This window comes from Myotis myotis, unplaced genomic scaffold (assembly GCF_014108235.1).
Source record: "Myotis myotis isolate mMyoMyo1 unplaced genomic scaffold, mMyoMyo1.p scaffold_m19_p_1, whole genome shotgun sequence".
In the NCBI taxonomy this organism is placed as follows: Eukaryota; Metazoa; Chordata; class Mammalia; order Chiroptera; family Vespertilionidae; genus Myotis; species Myotis myotis.
Genome location: NW_023416313.1, coordinates 69509110 through 69523344, shown reverse-complemented (window position 1 = coordinate 69523344; position 14235 = coordinate 69509110).

Sequence of the window (14235 nt, the reverse complement as noted above, 5' to 3'; positions counted from 1 at the left end):
GGGCGGCACCCCAACTCCCCAATCAGCCCTGCTCTGAGCCCGAGCAGGAGCTGCACCTAGGGATTGGGCCTGCCCTCTGACATCCGGGAGCAGGCCTAAGCCAGCAAGGTGTTATCTCCCGAGGGGTCCCAGACTGCAAGAGGGCACAGGCCAGGCTGACCCCCTCTTCCTCCCCCCAGTGCACAAATTTTTGTGCACCAGGCCTCTAGTTTTAAAATAAAAATCAACTGTGCTATTTTCTAGGAATAATAGTCTCAAACAAATGAAATACACATATTTTAACATCCCGGTACAGATTATAGTTTCAAATTTCTCCTTTTCAAGTTTTGTGTTGTTTTTTATTTAACCTGAGTAACTACCAGTTGTAAGATAGTGAAACTTCCATTGTGAAAGGTGACTAACTCCAGGGGTGATGACGTTAACAGTAGAATTGTGAAAGGATTAGGCATCAGAGGAACAAGAAAAGAAGGAAATGAAACAAACAATTGAGCTAGATAAGCCATAGACTTTGCAATTCTTTCCTGTATAATCAAGAATCGGTTCTTCTTGGATATGATCATAACTTTCTTGGAACATGAAATGCTTTGGTGAAGTTCCCAAGAATATTTTTATATTCTGTTTTCTGAATGATGCCAGTTTGGATGCAAATCATGTTCTTTGATCAGTAATGCTTGTGCTTCTGTGGCGGGACAAAGCTCTATGATACTGAAACCCAACAACCATGAGCAGAGCTCTGCAGCTCTGTTTCTGGATGCACTCCACAGTGTGCAGGCCCGCCTTCCTCACTGCTGTCTCGCAAGACTGAACGTGACTAGTGCGAAGTTGTTTAGTATGTTTGCCAAGAACCTTTTGTTTACTTTCTCATGTGGGAGAGTGTTGTTTTCCTAAAAGAGACTGTTATCATGCCTGTAGGCAAAGCAGGTTAACAGTTTTCTTTTAGAAATATACTCTGTGTGAACCAATTGTCACCTTTCTGAGTGAATAATGAAATGATCACTTCCTACACAAGTCACCTAGGGATATGCTTGCATGTTAACATATGGGTGAGGAGTGTTGGACTGGAAAATTATTTGTGGTGTCTTGTTAAAATGATATGAGTTAGTTTATGTAATGGCCTATGTCTTTATAATAAATATTATTTCCTAAAAAATATTAAATAAGACCTAACCTTGCTTACAAGGATTAAGAATTTCACGTGCACTTAGGAAATTCAAATATGTCCTGTCATACTTATAATAATCAATCATGACTACCAACTGTTGAGTATTTATGATATGCAAATACATGCTAAGTGTATTCCTCACAGCAACCCTGCAAGGTAGGTTCTTTTATCTCTATTTTACACAAGAGAAAATGGGGTTCAGAATGGTTGAGTAAGTAGCCCCAAGTCACAGGAAATGGTGTTGTCTAGACATAAATCCTGCTCTAACATCGAAGTCCATGGTATTACTTACTATACTACAGAGATTCTGCCCCCAGGAACAGAGACCATAGAAACAAGCTATCTCTGCTTTATTGTCTTTCACAATAAAAACATAAACATGCTCCTGTTAAACTTACTAGTAGAGTTTTTGTCTTCATAAACACTAGTACAATTTCCAAAAATCCAAAGAAATTTAATAGGAAACCTGAATACAGATTAGATGTGTCTGATCTGCTGCCTCCCATTAAAACAACCTTGAAGATAAAAGAAAGAGACAAGAGCTGACAATAGCAAAAGAAAAAAATGATGTACCAAATTTTCCAGGCAATTTCCCCTAAAAGCAGTCATTGAGAACAGATTGAAAAGCAAATTATTGAAATCCATGCGATAGTCATCTGACCCAGAAGCAAAAGACATTCAATACCCCCCCCCTTCAAAAAAAAATAATGAAAAATATTTTACTCATTTCCCCTTTGTACACCTAGCCCCAGAATATAGTGGTTGGACTCCATAGAAAAAAAATGCAATCAATTATTTTCAGAAGTAAACAGAGTAATGTCCTCTTTTAAATCTCCTCCATCAGTTCTTTTCTCCTTTCATTTTCCATTCCATTAGAAGGCAGTGAGAGAAGCATTAAGATAGTTTCCAAGGATGCTTTGTATTTGGGCGGGGGGGGGGAGGAGAGGAAGGCACATAAAAATCAAAACAAACACAGGAGCACTGGAGTGCTGAGGTCAGGGCGCTCTTTCATATATGATGACACTGTTCAAAGAACGTCAGCGGGCTCCCTAGCACAGCCAGAGCACAAGGTTCCTTTTAGTTCCTCCTTTCACAGTGATGAATGCCAGCCAGGCATTACAAACAGAATAAAATTAAAATAGTACATTCTGACCTTCAGGCTGGGATTTGAAAGGGGAAGGTTGCTCAAGCCCAAGCGAACACCAAAGGGGACTCGGGAAACTGAATTTGTTGAAAAAAGCCATCCTGGATGACGCTCCCCTGAGTTAGTCAGTACATCCAGGAAATAAACAGTGGAGCCCAGGAAAACGCGGAGAAAGAGACATTTGGAAGGGAGGGAGAGATTTCCCTAAAGTTTAAGGGAAGTCATAGCTCAGAAAATTCTTTTCTTCAAAAGTAGATAAGAATTGTGCCCTCACCAAGATTTCAGAGCCTCTGTAAAACAGGAACAGCATCTGTACACACAAAAAGGCTGAAATAAAGGCAGGGATACAAAGGCTATTGGCTGAAATGACAAAAGAATGCAATAGCAAAAGGAAAAATCTACTTTAAAACCAGTAAAGAGCAGAGTAGACACCGCAGAGAATTACGAAAATTATGCAGAATAACAAATTTGTAAAACCCCTGGAGAATATACAAAGAAAACATAAAGGGATAAAACAAGAAACAAACAAAATGAATATGGAGAAGAAAAAGTGTAAACACTCTCAGATTTAAAGGTGTCTGTGAAGCAGAAATACGAATATGATGAATGAAGAAACTTGAATGAGGATGCTCTGAAGAATAAGTATTATTTTAAGACTATCAAATGTGTTGCAGAAATGAAGAAAAATATGGTTTTACAGAGCTTAAAAAAAGTTTTTCATCTTCTAGGCTCAATTATGCTTTGTGTGAAAAGCAATATAAAGACAGTCTGAGATACATCCCTTCTGTTAACAGATCCCTACTCAAATATGCTTATGTAAATAGGGAGAGTTTATGAATGGATACATAGGTTTCAAGCAGAACAACCAAACTGGGAACTGTGATAACACAGCTGGGTCTCAGGCATAACTGCAACCTTGAATGCAGTCAAAACTCTTACTCCACCTGCATCTCTGTATCTCTTAGTATCTTAGGCTCCATGCTTCTCAGAAAACTTGGCTGTCAGCAGTCATGAGAAAGAGATTGAGCTCAAGGTCAAGATCTAAAGTGATGGGTATGGACTCAGTTTTAGCCAGGAGCCCAACCTGGCACCAATAACTGTCATTAAAAAGAAGTGCATGTAGCAGCAGCCAAGCAAGCATGAGTCAGTTTCAAAGAAATGATAATCCCAGAAAAGGTGGTTGGAGGAAGGTATCCAGATCAAAAAGTGGGTGTTCTCTCAAGACCGTAACATACCACTATCACTGACAATGATTCTAGCTGTGAAAGAACAGCATAGATCAGAATTAAAAAAAGGCAGCTTGGGAGATGGAGGGGAGGGGAAATTTAAGAGAAAATAAAATTGTATTTCAGAAATAAAGACTAAATCATTAGGATTATAAGAATGAATGTACACAGTAATGGATACCTTAAAAGTACTAGAAGGTAAAAGTAGAAAAAAAATTAAATTAAAAGATATGAAGAAAGAAAAAGGATTCAAGAGAAATGGAAAAATATTGAGGATAGACCCCCCCAAAATCACACATGAATAATTTGAGTCCCCCCAAAAATAGAAACAAACAAAAAAGAAACAAAATAAATTTTAAAAAGCTATAATTTAAACTATATTTTGAAAGTGTATACCATGTACACTTTGGTTAAAAATATCAACCCAAAACAACCAGCCCCAAGACATATTAAGGTCATTAAAAATAAATTACAACCCTGGCTGGTTTGGCTCAGGGGATAAAGCATTGGTCTGTGGACTGAAGGGTCCCAGGTTCCATTCCTGTCAGGGCACATGTCTGGATTGAAGGCTCGATCCCCAGGAGCGGGTCTGCAGGAGGCAGCCAATCAATGATTCTCTCTCATCATTGATGTTTCAGTCTTTCTCTTCCTATCCCTTCCTCTGTGAAACCAATAAAAATAAATAAATAAATTACAGGGCATTAAAAATAAATAATTCATTGAGAATCTAGACCAGTGATGGTGAACCTTTTGAGCTCAGCATGTCAGCATTTTGAAAAACCCTAACTTAACTCTGGTGCCGTGTCACATATAGAAATTTTTTGATATTTGCAACCCTAGTATAAAAAAGATTTATATTTTTGATATTTATTTTATATATTTAAATGCCATTTAACAAAGAAAAATCAACCAAAAAAATGAGTTCACGTGTCACCTCTGACACACGTGTCATAGGTTCGCCATCACTGATCTAGACAAAAAGAACAAGTGACATATAAGCAAAAGAAAAACAGATTTTTTTAAAAAGCAACACTTTATGCCAGAACTATTTGGAATAACATATCCTATATAATAAAAACCTAATATGCTAATTAAACCAACCAGCAAAACAACCCTCTGCATGACCATCTAGATGACCTTCTGGATGAAGCCAGGACTGGGAGGACCAAGCCCCTTGCATGAATTTTGTGCATCAGGCCTCTAGTTTAAAATAATATTTAAACATATTTAAGATAAGAAAAACATATGAGACAAAGATTTGATATCCAGATAAAAGGGACTTTCTATAAAGGATACAGATAAACTATCAACATTTTAAAACTCAGAGAATATTGTTCTCATGGGTCCTTCCCAAGGAATCTGCTAGAAAGCAGGCATAAAACTAAACTAATTAAAGAGACATTAAAACAAGAATTTGTAGATAAGATTAAACATAACTATTTGTAGAACTGTGGCAAAAAAAAAATAAAGGTAAAAGGGAGAGAATATTGGATGTCATGACCATATGATCAGAAAATGTAGATATAGAACAACTACAGAAAATGGGGGGAGAGGTGATATGAGAAAAAGATATTCAAAATAACTTAACTATCTTTAGTATTATATTTCTGTGGTGATATTATTTGTTATTGTAAGACTGCTATTTGGAATAAACTGGGATATTCAAATTCTATTATTCCCTGAAATGATCTCTAACATGAGTTCTTTACAAGCTGCCAATAGATACAAAAGTTAGGCCATTGTTTAGTTGTAGAGTGTTACTGTTATGATCTGAAAGTTTGTGTCCCCTTAAAATTTATAGAAACTCTCATCTCCAATGTGGTGGTGTTAGGAGGTAAAGCCTTTGGGAGGTGATGAAGTCTTAAGGGTGAAGCTTTCCTGACTGGGATTAGTGCCCTTAGAAAAGAGGCCCCACAGAGCTCCCTAGCCCCATCTACCATGTGAGGACACAGCGCAAGTGGCAATCTGCAGCCCAGTTGAGGACTCTCACAAGAACCCTACCATGATGGCACCCTGACCTTGGACCCCCAACCTCCAAAACTATGAGAAATAAATAGTTGTTGTTTAAAAGCCATCCAGACAATGGCATTTTGTTGTAGCAACCCAGATGGACTAAAATAATTACCAATTTACAATAGCTTCTATTCACCTCTCAAGGTGGTTATTCAGCTCTCATTCTTCTCCACCTTAACCACATCTGAAATACAGCTGACACTTACCTTACCTTTAAGAAGAAATTACTAGATTTCCAGCTTCCACGGATGTAAAAATCTGGAAAGAGCATAACTCCCAACAGTATCAAAAAATTACCAGATAATCTGCAAAATCACAACTTTTCTTGAATTTACCAAATAAGTGAAGTCACATGGTAACTAAATAATGTGAAATTTAAAGTAAGACCAGTGACCCCGAGGACAAATAGAAAACCAGCATATATGTTCACTGTGGCAGAATATGAGAGGAAGAAAGGGCCTACTTAAAGCCAAGGGCAGGCAAGTGGGAAATTACAGGTTTTTCTCACAGACCTAAGTGGAGGCTCACAGAAAAGATGGTTGGCAGAGAGCGAGATCTAGAAAATCCTCCCTCAGTACATATAGAGGAGAGGGAATAGAAGATGCTGCAGAGAAGGCACAAAAGCTAGTTCCAGTCTTTCCCCCTGTTCACCTATGGGAACAAAAGCCTAGGCTGGCCACACAGGGCCCACATATACGGTCAGATGTTATTCTGGGTGTTTCCGGAACTGTGTTTTTGGATGACACTGAAACAATATTTAATATTTAACATTGAAATCAATAGTCTAACTAAAGCAGGCTGCTTTTCCTAATGTGGTGGGTTTCATCCATCAGTTGAAGGCCTCATTAGAAGACAAAGCTGATCCTACCCCGAGTAAAAGGGAATTCTCCTGCCTAGTGGCCTTCAAACTGGAATTTCAGTTCTTTCTTGTTCTGCTAGACCAGTGATGGTGAACCTATGACATGCGTGTCAGAGGTGACATGCAAACTCATTTTTTTGGTTGATTTTTCTTTGTTAAATGGCATTTAAATATATAAAATAAATATCAAAAATATAAATCTTTGTTTTATTATGGTTGCAAATATCAAAAAATTTCTATATGTGACACAGCACCAGAGTTAAGTTAGGGTTTTTCAAAATGCTGATACGCCGAGCTCAAAAGTTCGCCATCACTGTGCTAGACCTTAGATTCAAACCGGGACATCAGCTCTGCAGATTTTGAACTTGCCCACCACCATAATCATGTGAGCCAGTTCCTTATAATGGGTAGATAGATTAGATAGATAGATGATAGATAGATAGATAGATAGATAATAAGCCCTATTGGTTTGATAGATAGATATAGAGATAGATATCCTATTGTTTCAGTTTCTCTGGAGTACCCTAACTAAGGAAAGAACTTGATTGACCAAGCTCTTAAACAAAAGTTTAAAGGGACCTTCTTATAGTTATTAGTTTTCATCCACACCAGAAACAGTGCTGCTCTTCCTTTTAATATTTTAGTCATATACCCTAATAAAATAAAACTAAAGCCTAATATGCAAATCAACTGAACGACATAATGACCGCTCGGTGGGGTGCAGGGCCAGCGAGTGGGCAGCGCCAGGCCAGCCAAGGCGGGTGCCAATGGGCAGAGGGAGGGGATGGCGATCGGGGGTGGGGGGCAGCGGCAATCGGTGGTGGTGGAAGGATGAGAAGGGGCAAGCCGCAGAGGGAGGCCAGACTGCAGTTTAGGCCCACATCAGTTAGACATCCCCGGAGGGCCCCCGGACTGCCAGAGGGTGCAGGCCAGGCTGAAGGATGCCCCCCCACCCCCAAGTGCACAAATTTTCATGCACCGGGCCTCTAGTAATATAATAAATTAGGTTACTTAATAAATAAAAATCTACTTTCATTCTAAGTGATTTGGAATTCATTAATGTAATACACACACACAAAAAAAACACATTTTCAGTGGGAAATTCTCAAAATATCACACTATGCAATATCAAATTATGCAGTACTGTGGTGGAATTGGTAATGACAATGAAGGTAATAAAGATACTAATAATGATGTGTGTGGCTAAAAATTAAAGTCTCCATAATATTTTTTTCTTGACATATTTCTTATTAGTTTCTGAGAAAGTGCTGATAAGCTAAAGAATACACAGAACAAATCAACCTAGGTAACAATGACCCCATTATTCGTTTTGTACCATGCATTCTTGCAGGGAAATGAGTTATTCTGTAAAATGTTTGTCAGTAAATTTTATTGGAACTTTCACTTAAGCATGAGGATTTAGTTAGGAGATTTAGCTTGATACATTTCTGCAATTGAGTGGGTATTTTTTACTGTTTACTATTTTATTATTTCATGGCGACATTTCCAGCCTAAGGTTTTTACCAGGGTGAAAATACAATTTTCCACTAAAAAAAGAAACAGTACCTGATTTGTGAGTATGTTTTTGTTTTACCTACAGCATTTATTGTTAACCAATAACAGTGGGTCAGAATATAAATCTGCATGATTAACATTTGCTTTGTTTTTCAAGGAAAAAATTGCTATGAATGCAGGGACATTTTGCTAAGTATTTCATTTTCACAATATTCAGAGAAGCTTAATGTGATTCTAACCCTAAAATAGGGAGAATGGTCAACACAGTTATGTCTATTAGTTACACAGATTATACTTTCTCATCTTCTTATGAAAGAATAAACATTGTGGTGTTAGTTTTTATAAAATTGAATTCAGTAACCAAACTTTTATTTAACAATAACAAAAATCACAAATAAATTATTACAACTTTAAAAAAAAGTAATATAGTTTATATAAATAACACTCATCTAATTTTGAGGGGGAAAAATCTAGGAAAACCATAGCATTCTTATTCTATCCACTGGTTTTCATTTATTACCACTAGATTTCCTTAATAGCCACAGAAGTTGTTTCTTCATCACTGAAATAATGAATTAATGTGAAATAATTTGGCCTGACTTATCAAAATTGGGAATTGTGCAACTGAGAGAAAGCATCTTATCAATTTTCTTATTCTTCCCCCATTTTTCACATAAAGTCACTTGGTCAATTTCATTTTAAAATGAGACCTTAAAACAAATGAGTCATATATATCTGAGAGAGGTGCCAAGAAGGAGTAAAAAAAACCACTTGAGAGTCCTGTGTTCATTCAGGAAAAACATCTCCTGAGGTTAGCTGAATCAGAGTATGTTAGGTTGTATTCCAATGTCCACAGAAAGTTTTGGAGAATGGAATAGTCATCAGTCATCAATACCAAGCAATTATTTTTAGCTTTTTTTATTATTCATTTATTTACCTACTTATTTTTACTAAGAGTTGGATCTACAGCTAGGATTCAAACCTTTCTGGGCATGTATGGAAGACCAATACTAGAGGAAAGCAGTCAGAAATCTGTATCCGTATGTGATTAAGGCACTCCTTAAAGGGAGCAGACTCACCTTAAGAGTAGTGTCAGTTAACTTGGCCCAATGACAAAGCCTCAGCGATGATGGGAGACATAAAAATTTACATATGGCCAAGAGTCTGCCACTTAGAATGTAAGATGTATGAGAAAGGTATTTTTGGCTCCTACAATGTTTTCTGCACCTAGAACAATGCCTGGCACAACAATAAATGTTCAATAAATATTTTTATTGAATGAACAAATGCACTAACAAAGAATGAATGAATGAATGTGTCCTCAGTCCAACTTTTCATAGAATCACATTTCAATCAAGGTGCTTTAACCTTGGAAATCTGTAAGTGGAGAGACAGAGGAGTGACGGATTGTGAGGAGAAACAGAATTATTTTCGTGTAAAAAAAACCACATAAGATAATTGGGGTATAAGGCAGGTGTGCAGTGATGCCCTTCTATAGTAGATCTGGTAGCGCATCACCCAGATTCCCTCCTTCAGGAGAGAGGTGCTCACTCCCCCAACTTCAAGAATGTTTGCTGATGGCTGACAGATGAATTCTTCCTTGGGAATTGCCCTCAGTTAAAGGGAGCTGTATCATCCAAGGCTACACTCCCTGCTGGAGCAGCCCACATGCAATGACTGGTCAAGACCAGCTTATTCAGCCTGGTTCCTTGCCCAATCCAGGACATATCTAAATGGCCACTCAAGCTTCCAAGATCCCCACAGGATCTTTGTAGTAACTCAATTGCAGTTCAACTTCTGCCTCTGCTGAGTCCTGTTTCCCTCATTCTGTTACAAGTGTAGCTGCTGAGAGCACCTCTCAGTTAACCTTTGCAGCCAAATCTCCATATCAGAGTCAGTTTACAGAGAACCTTAATAAGGTAAAAAGGACCCATGTTTGTCATAATTAATTCAAACTTTCCCCCAAAAAAATCCAAAATAGAACTTTTTCTAATTATAAAACTAGTGCTTATTCATTTTAGAAAATTTACACAATAGAGAATATAAACAAAAATGTAAAGTTCACTGGCAATTCTATCATCATTATATAATCACTAGAGGCCCGATGCACAAAATTTGTGGGCCTCGGCCCACTCCTGCTGTGGCTTTGTTCAAAAGGAAGGACCTCTGGAAGGACGTCTGGTCTAATTAGCATATTATGCTTTTATTATTATAGTCTAGGGTCCCAGTGCACGAATTCATGCACCTTGAAAGGAAGTGTGGGCCACGAGATTGCGGGTCTTGGCCCATCCTCCATGCCACCGCCTGGCCCCTCCTTCCACGGTCCCTGGTCCCCTGTCTGTTGGCAGCCCTGCTCTTGCTGCCACCACTCCCATGTGCTGATGGTGCCAGCCCCACTCACACCTGCTGACGGCATGGAGTTATTGGGGCCAGTGCTGTCAGTGAGTGCAAGCGGCAGCTGTTGCCCTGATTGCCCCTCAGGAGCAGGGGGAGGTGGAGAAGCCCTCAGGGGTGATCGGGGCTGGAAGCCACTGCTCGCACCCACTAACAGTGCTGAGTGATCAGGACCAGCACTGGGCACCAGCAGCAGGTGCGAGCAGTGGCTCCAGCGCCGGCTGCAGGTGTGAGCAGAGCCAGTGCTCACAGCAAGTGTGAGCAGGGCTGAAGCCAGCAGTGGGTGTGAGTGGGGCTGGCGCCAGTAGCAGGTGTGAGCACTGAGCGCGACCTCTGCGCGTGGGAGCAAAGAATTTTCAGTAGCCACCCGAGGCTCAGCCGGATGACAGCGACCAGAGCCCAGCCTTGGTCTAGCATCCCTGCTCACCTGCACCACCATCCTGCCACAGCTCTGCTGCCTGCTGCCAACGCCTGCCATGTTCCACCTGCAACCCCTGGTGGTCAGCATACATCATAGCTACTGGTTGTTTGGTTGTTCTGCAATTCGGTCTATTTGCATATTAGCCTTTTATTATAAAGAACTAGAGGCCCGTTGCAGTAAGATTCCTGCAAGAATAGGGCTTCCTGCAGCCAGAGCGAAGCAGAGAAAGGAGTGAAACCCGCCGAGGCTTCACTCCTGCCTCCGCTGCCCTGCTTGCTTCCCTCCTGTCTCCGCCATCCCACTTGCTTCTCTGCAGCTTCGCTCCCTTCTGCAGTGCTTGGCTTCCTTCTACGTTGTCTTCAGTCTTTGTTCTGTGCCTGTGTATGCAAATTAACTGCCATCTTTGTTGCGTTAATTTGCATACTCATCTGATTGGCTGGTGGGCATAGTGGAGTGACACCAATTTGCATGTTTCTCTTTTATTAGTGTAGATTATTAAACTGATGCATAGGCTTCCAGATATTTCTGTACAGATACACAAACCCTCACACATACACATTCATCTTTTTACTGGAATAGAAATTGTCTACTATTCAGACTATATTATTGCCTATTTTTTTCCCATCTAAAAATGTGATTTTTTTTGTTACTGGCTGCATAATATTCCATTTCGAGGTGCAAATAGAATTTAACATAATCTTCTACTAATATATTTAGATTTCCCACCTCCTATACTGAAAAATACAGTATTCTAAATTATGTTGAAATAAGTATTCTATTCTGTGTGATCAGATTAATTCATTTGTATTATTTCCTGGAAGAGAAATTATACTTCAAAAAGAAATTTGCCTACTGTCAAATTTCTTTCCAAGATATATGTATCATTCTAAGCCCCTATTAAATGTTTATGAAAAATGGCTCTTTGCCCCACACATTTCTCATTCTTTTCCTTCTTTCTAATTTAATATGTAAAATGTCACCTCATTAACATTTAAATTGACATTTCTGTTAAGCATAGAAGATGTGTTTATCAGCAAATGCCACAATAAAACATGCTTTTGATGGCAAAATCAAGATTCAAAGAGATTAGATCATGCTGAAACAATAGGCTGAACAAATAAAATGAAAGTTAATAGAACTCAGAATAAAGTTTTAAGATAATAGTACTTTTCAATTCACCACAGAAGAACAGGATGGAGGAGGGTTTCTTAACAAAACAAGAAGGACCTCAGATTTAATTGAATAAAAGTTCAGATGGAGCTGATAATGAGGTGAGTCTACCAGAAACTTCAAGGGAAGTTCAGTTTCCACTAATAGGAGCACAGGCTTCCAGACAAGGATGGTCCCTCAGTGCTCTGAAATAGCTGCCCTAACTCTGAAGTGTTTTATGCAGCCCAACATTTTCAAAGGCCCATTGACTAACTCTAATGCCTCCAGAAACCAGGAGAATAATGCATCTATCACACAGATCATATGAAGAAGAGCTGAAGAGATCAGTAATATTTAACCAAATAAATAAAATTTAAGATGGCTTAGGACAGGATAAGAATGGAGTGAGGGCACAGGGATGTAACCTGGCTGTCTTTAAAATTTGAAGAATTGTCACTCAAAAGAGGGAGATGATTGATGCTGTATCATACTAGAAGTCAGAACTAGAAACATTGAATAAAGGTACACATGGGCAGGATTTATTTCAATACTAGAGGCCAGTGCATGAAATTCATGCATGGGGGGTTCCCTCAGCCCAGCCTGCACCCTCTCCAATCTGGGACCCCTCGGGGGTCGAGCCTAAACCAGCAGTTGGACATCCCTCTCACAATCCAGGACTGCTGGCTCCTAACTGCACACCTGCTTGCCTGATTGCCCCCAACTGGCCCCCTGCCAGCCTGGTTGCCCCACACAGCCTGCTTGTTCAGTTGTTTAGCCATCCTTCACTAATCCCCCTGCTGGCCTGGTCATTGCATGAAGCCTGTTCGGTGGTCTGTTCAGTTGTTTCGGGTATGACAGCCCTGGCTTTATACATACAGATTAGTAAGAAATGTCGAATGATTAGAGCTGCTCAAGTGTGAGATAAAATGGACAGGTCTATTTTTCCTTCCATTACCACCACTGAGCTCTCTCAACACTCAATCACTCAGGTACCTTCTAAGTCTCCACTGTGTTCTTTCTCAGCACTGCAGTTGGCCCTGTTGTGAGCTGGGTAGAGGACATATGGGTCAAGGAGTATGGTCAGCTCTTTGCCTGCATCCTCTAGTCTTGGCACTTTTACTACAAGTAACTATTTCTCTCAGGCTCTGAGAAATGCAATTTCTGTTCAGTACTTTGCCCTCCTATATCTTTAAAAAGTATCTTGTTTATTAAATCCTTTTCTGAATTCTACATATTGTCCATTATTAACCTGGTGTCTGCCTATGGTCCAAAATCTCTAGAAATCAAAGAAAAATGTCAGATGATTCCATTGGGCTCTACTTAACTTGATTGCTTTCTCCAACACCACATCTTTATAAAATGTGCACTAATCAGCTACAGCTGATCTTTCCCACACACACTAAGCAAAGAAGTTCTCTGCATGCTACGATCTCATTCACATTTCATCCAGGACCCCGATTTCTATTTTCAGACTAGTTGGCATACACAAAGATATGATTCTAACACTTTTCTGTGTATAAGAAAAAAAAAATATCTTGGTTGGTCCTTTGGACCTTTGTGCCTTTTGAAGTATTTATAAAACAAATCATGCTTTCTGGGCAAAATTATATCCTGAGAGGAACCAGGCATCCAGTGAAAGGAGATGACAAAAATTTCCATCATTACTGGATCTCTTTGTTCCTTTAAGAGGTTACTATTATTTTTTTCTATCACTCAAAAGTAGCTTCAGAGACAGCCTCCAAAATTAGTCAGGCGTCTTCAACTATGTTTTGGGTCCTTGGCACACTAACCAGGGCTCCTTCCTGGGTCCTTCAGGGCATTAGCCCACACCCTCATGTCCAGTCAGCAGAGGCCAAGAACACAGGTGTGGAGAGAGTGCACTTGGGTTTTAGCTACGAGGCGAATGAATAAGGGGTTGGTCATCCATGCATTTAATGTAAAGGATGATCATTCCATCCACTTGATGTATGTAAAAAGCCAAACCGAATAATTTACTTAATGTTGTATATGTATTGTACATAGTACCTTTCTGAAAACAGACTCATATGAGAAGTGAACCCTGCGAAATGACTGAGAATACTTCAGTCATTGTCCCATTGAAGGAGGAAAGAAAAAGACAGAAAGAAGGAGCAGTCCCAATTTGCAAACAGATGCAGGTCCAAAAGTTATTCAGAAATCAGAATGTGTTCCCATAGAAACAACCTTATATAATATACATTGCCTTCTGGGCATAGCCAAAAAATGCTTTCTTAACTCCCAAAAAGGTGGATTTTTCGCATCTGTATTATTGGAGAAATTGGGATTCTTGGGGTAGCTGGAATAAGCATTTCGGGAGGCCTCCACGGGAGGATG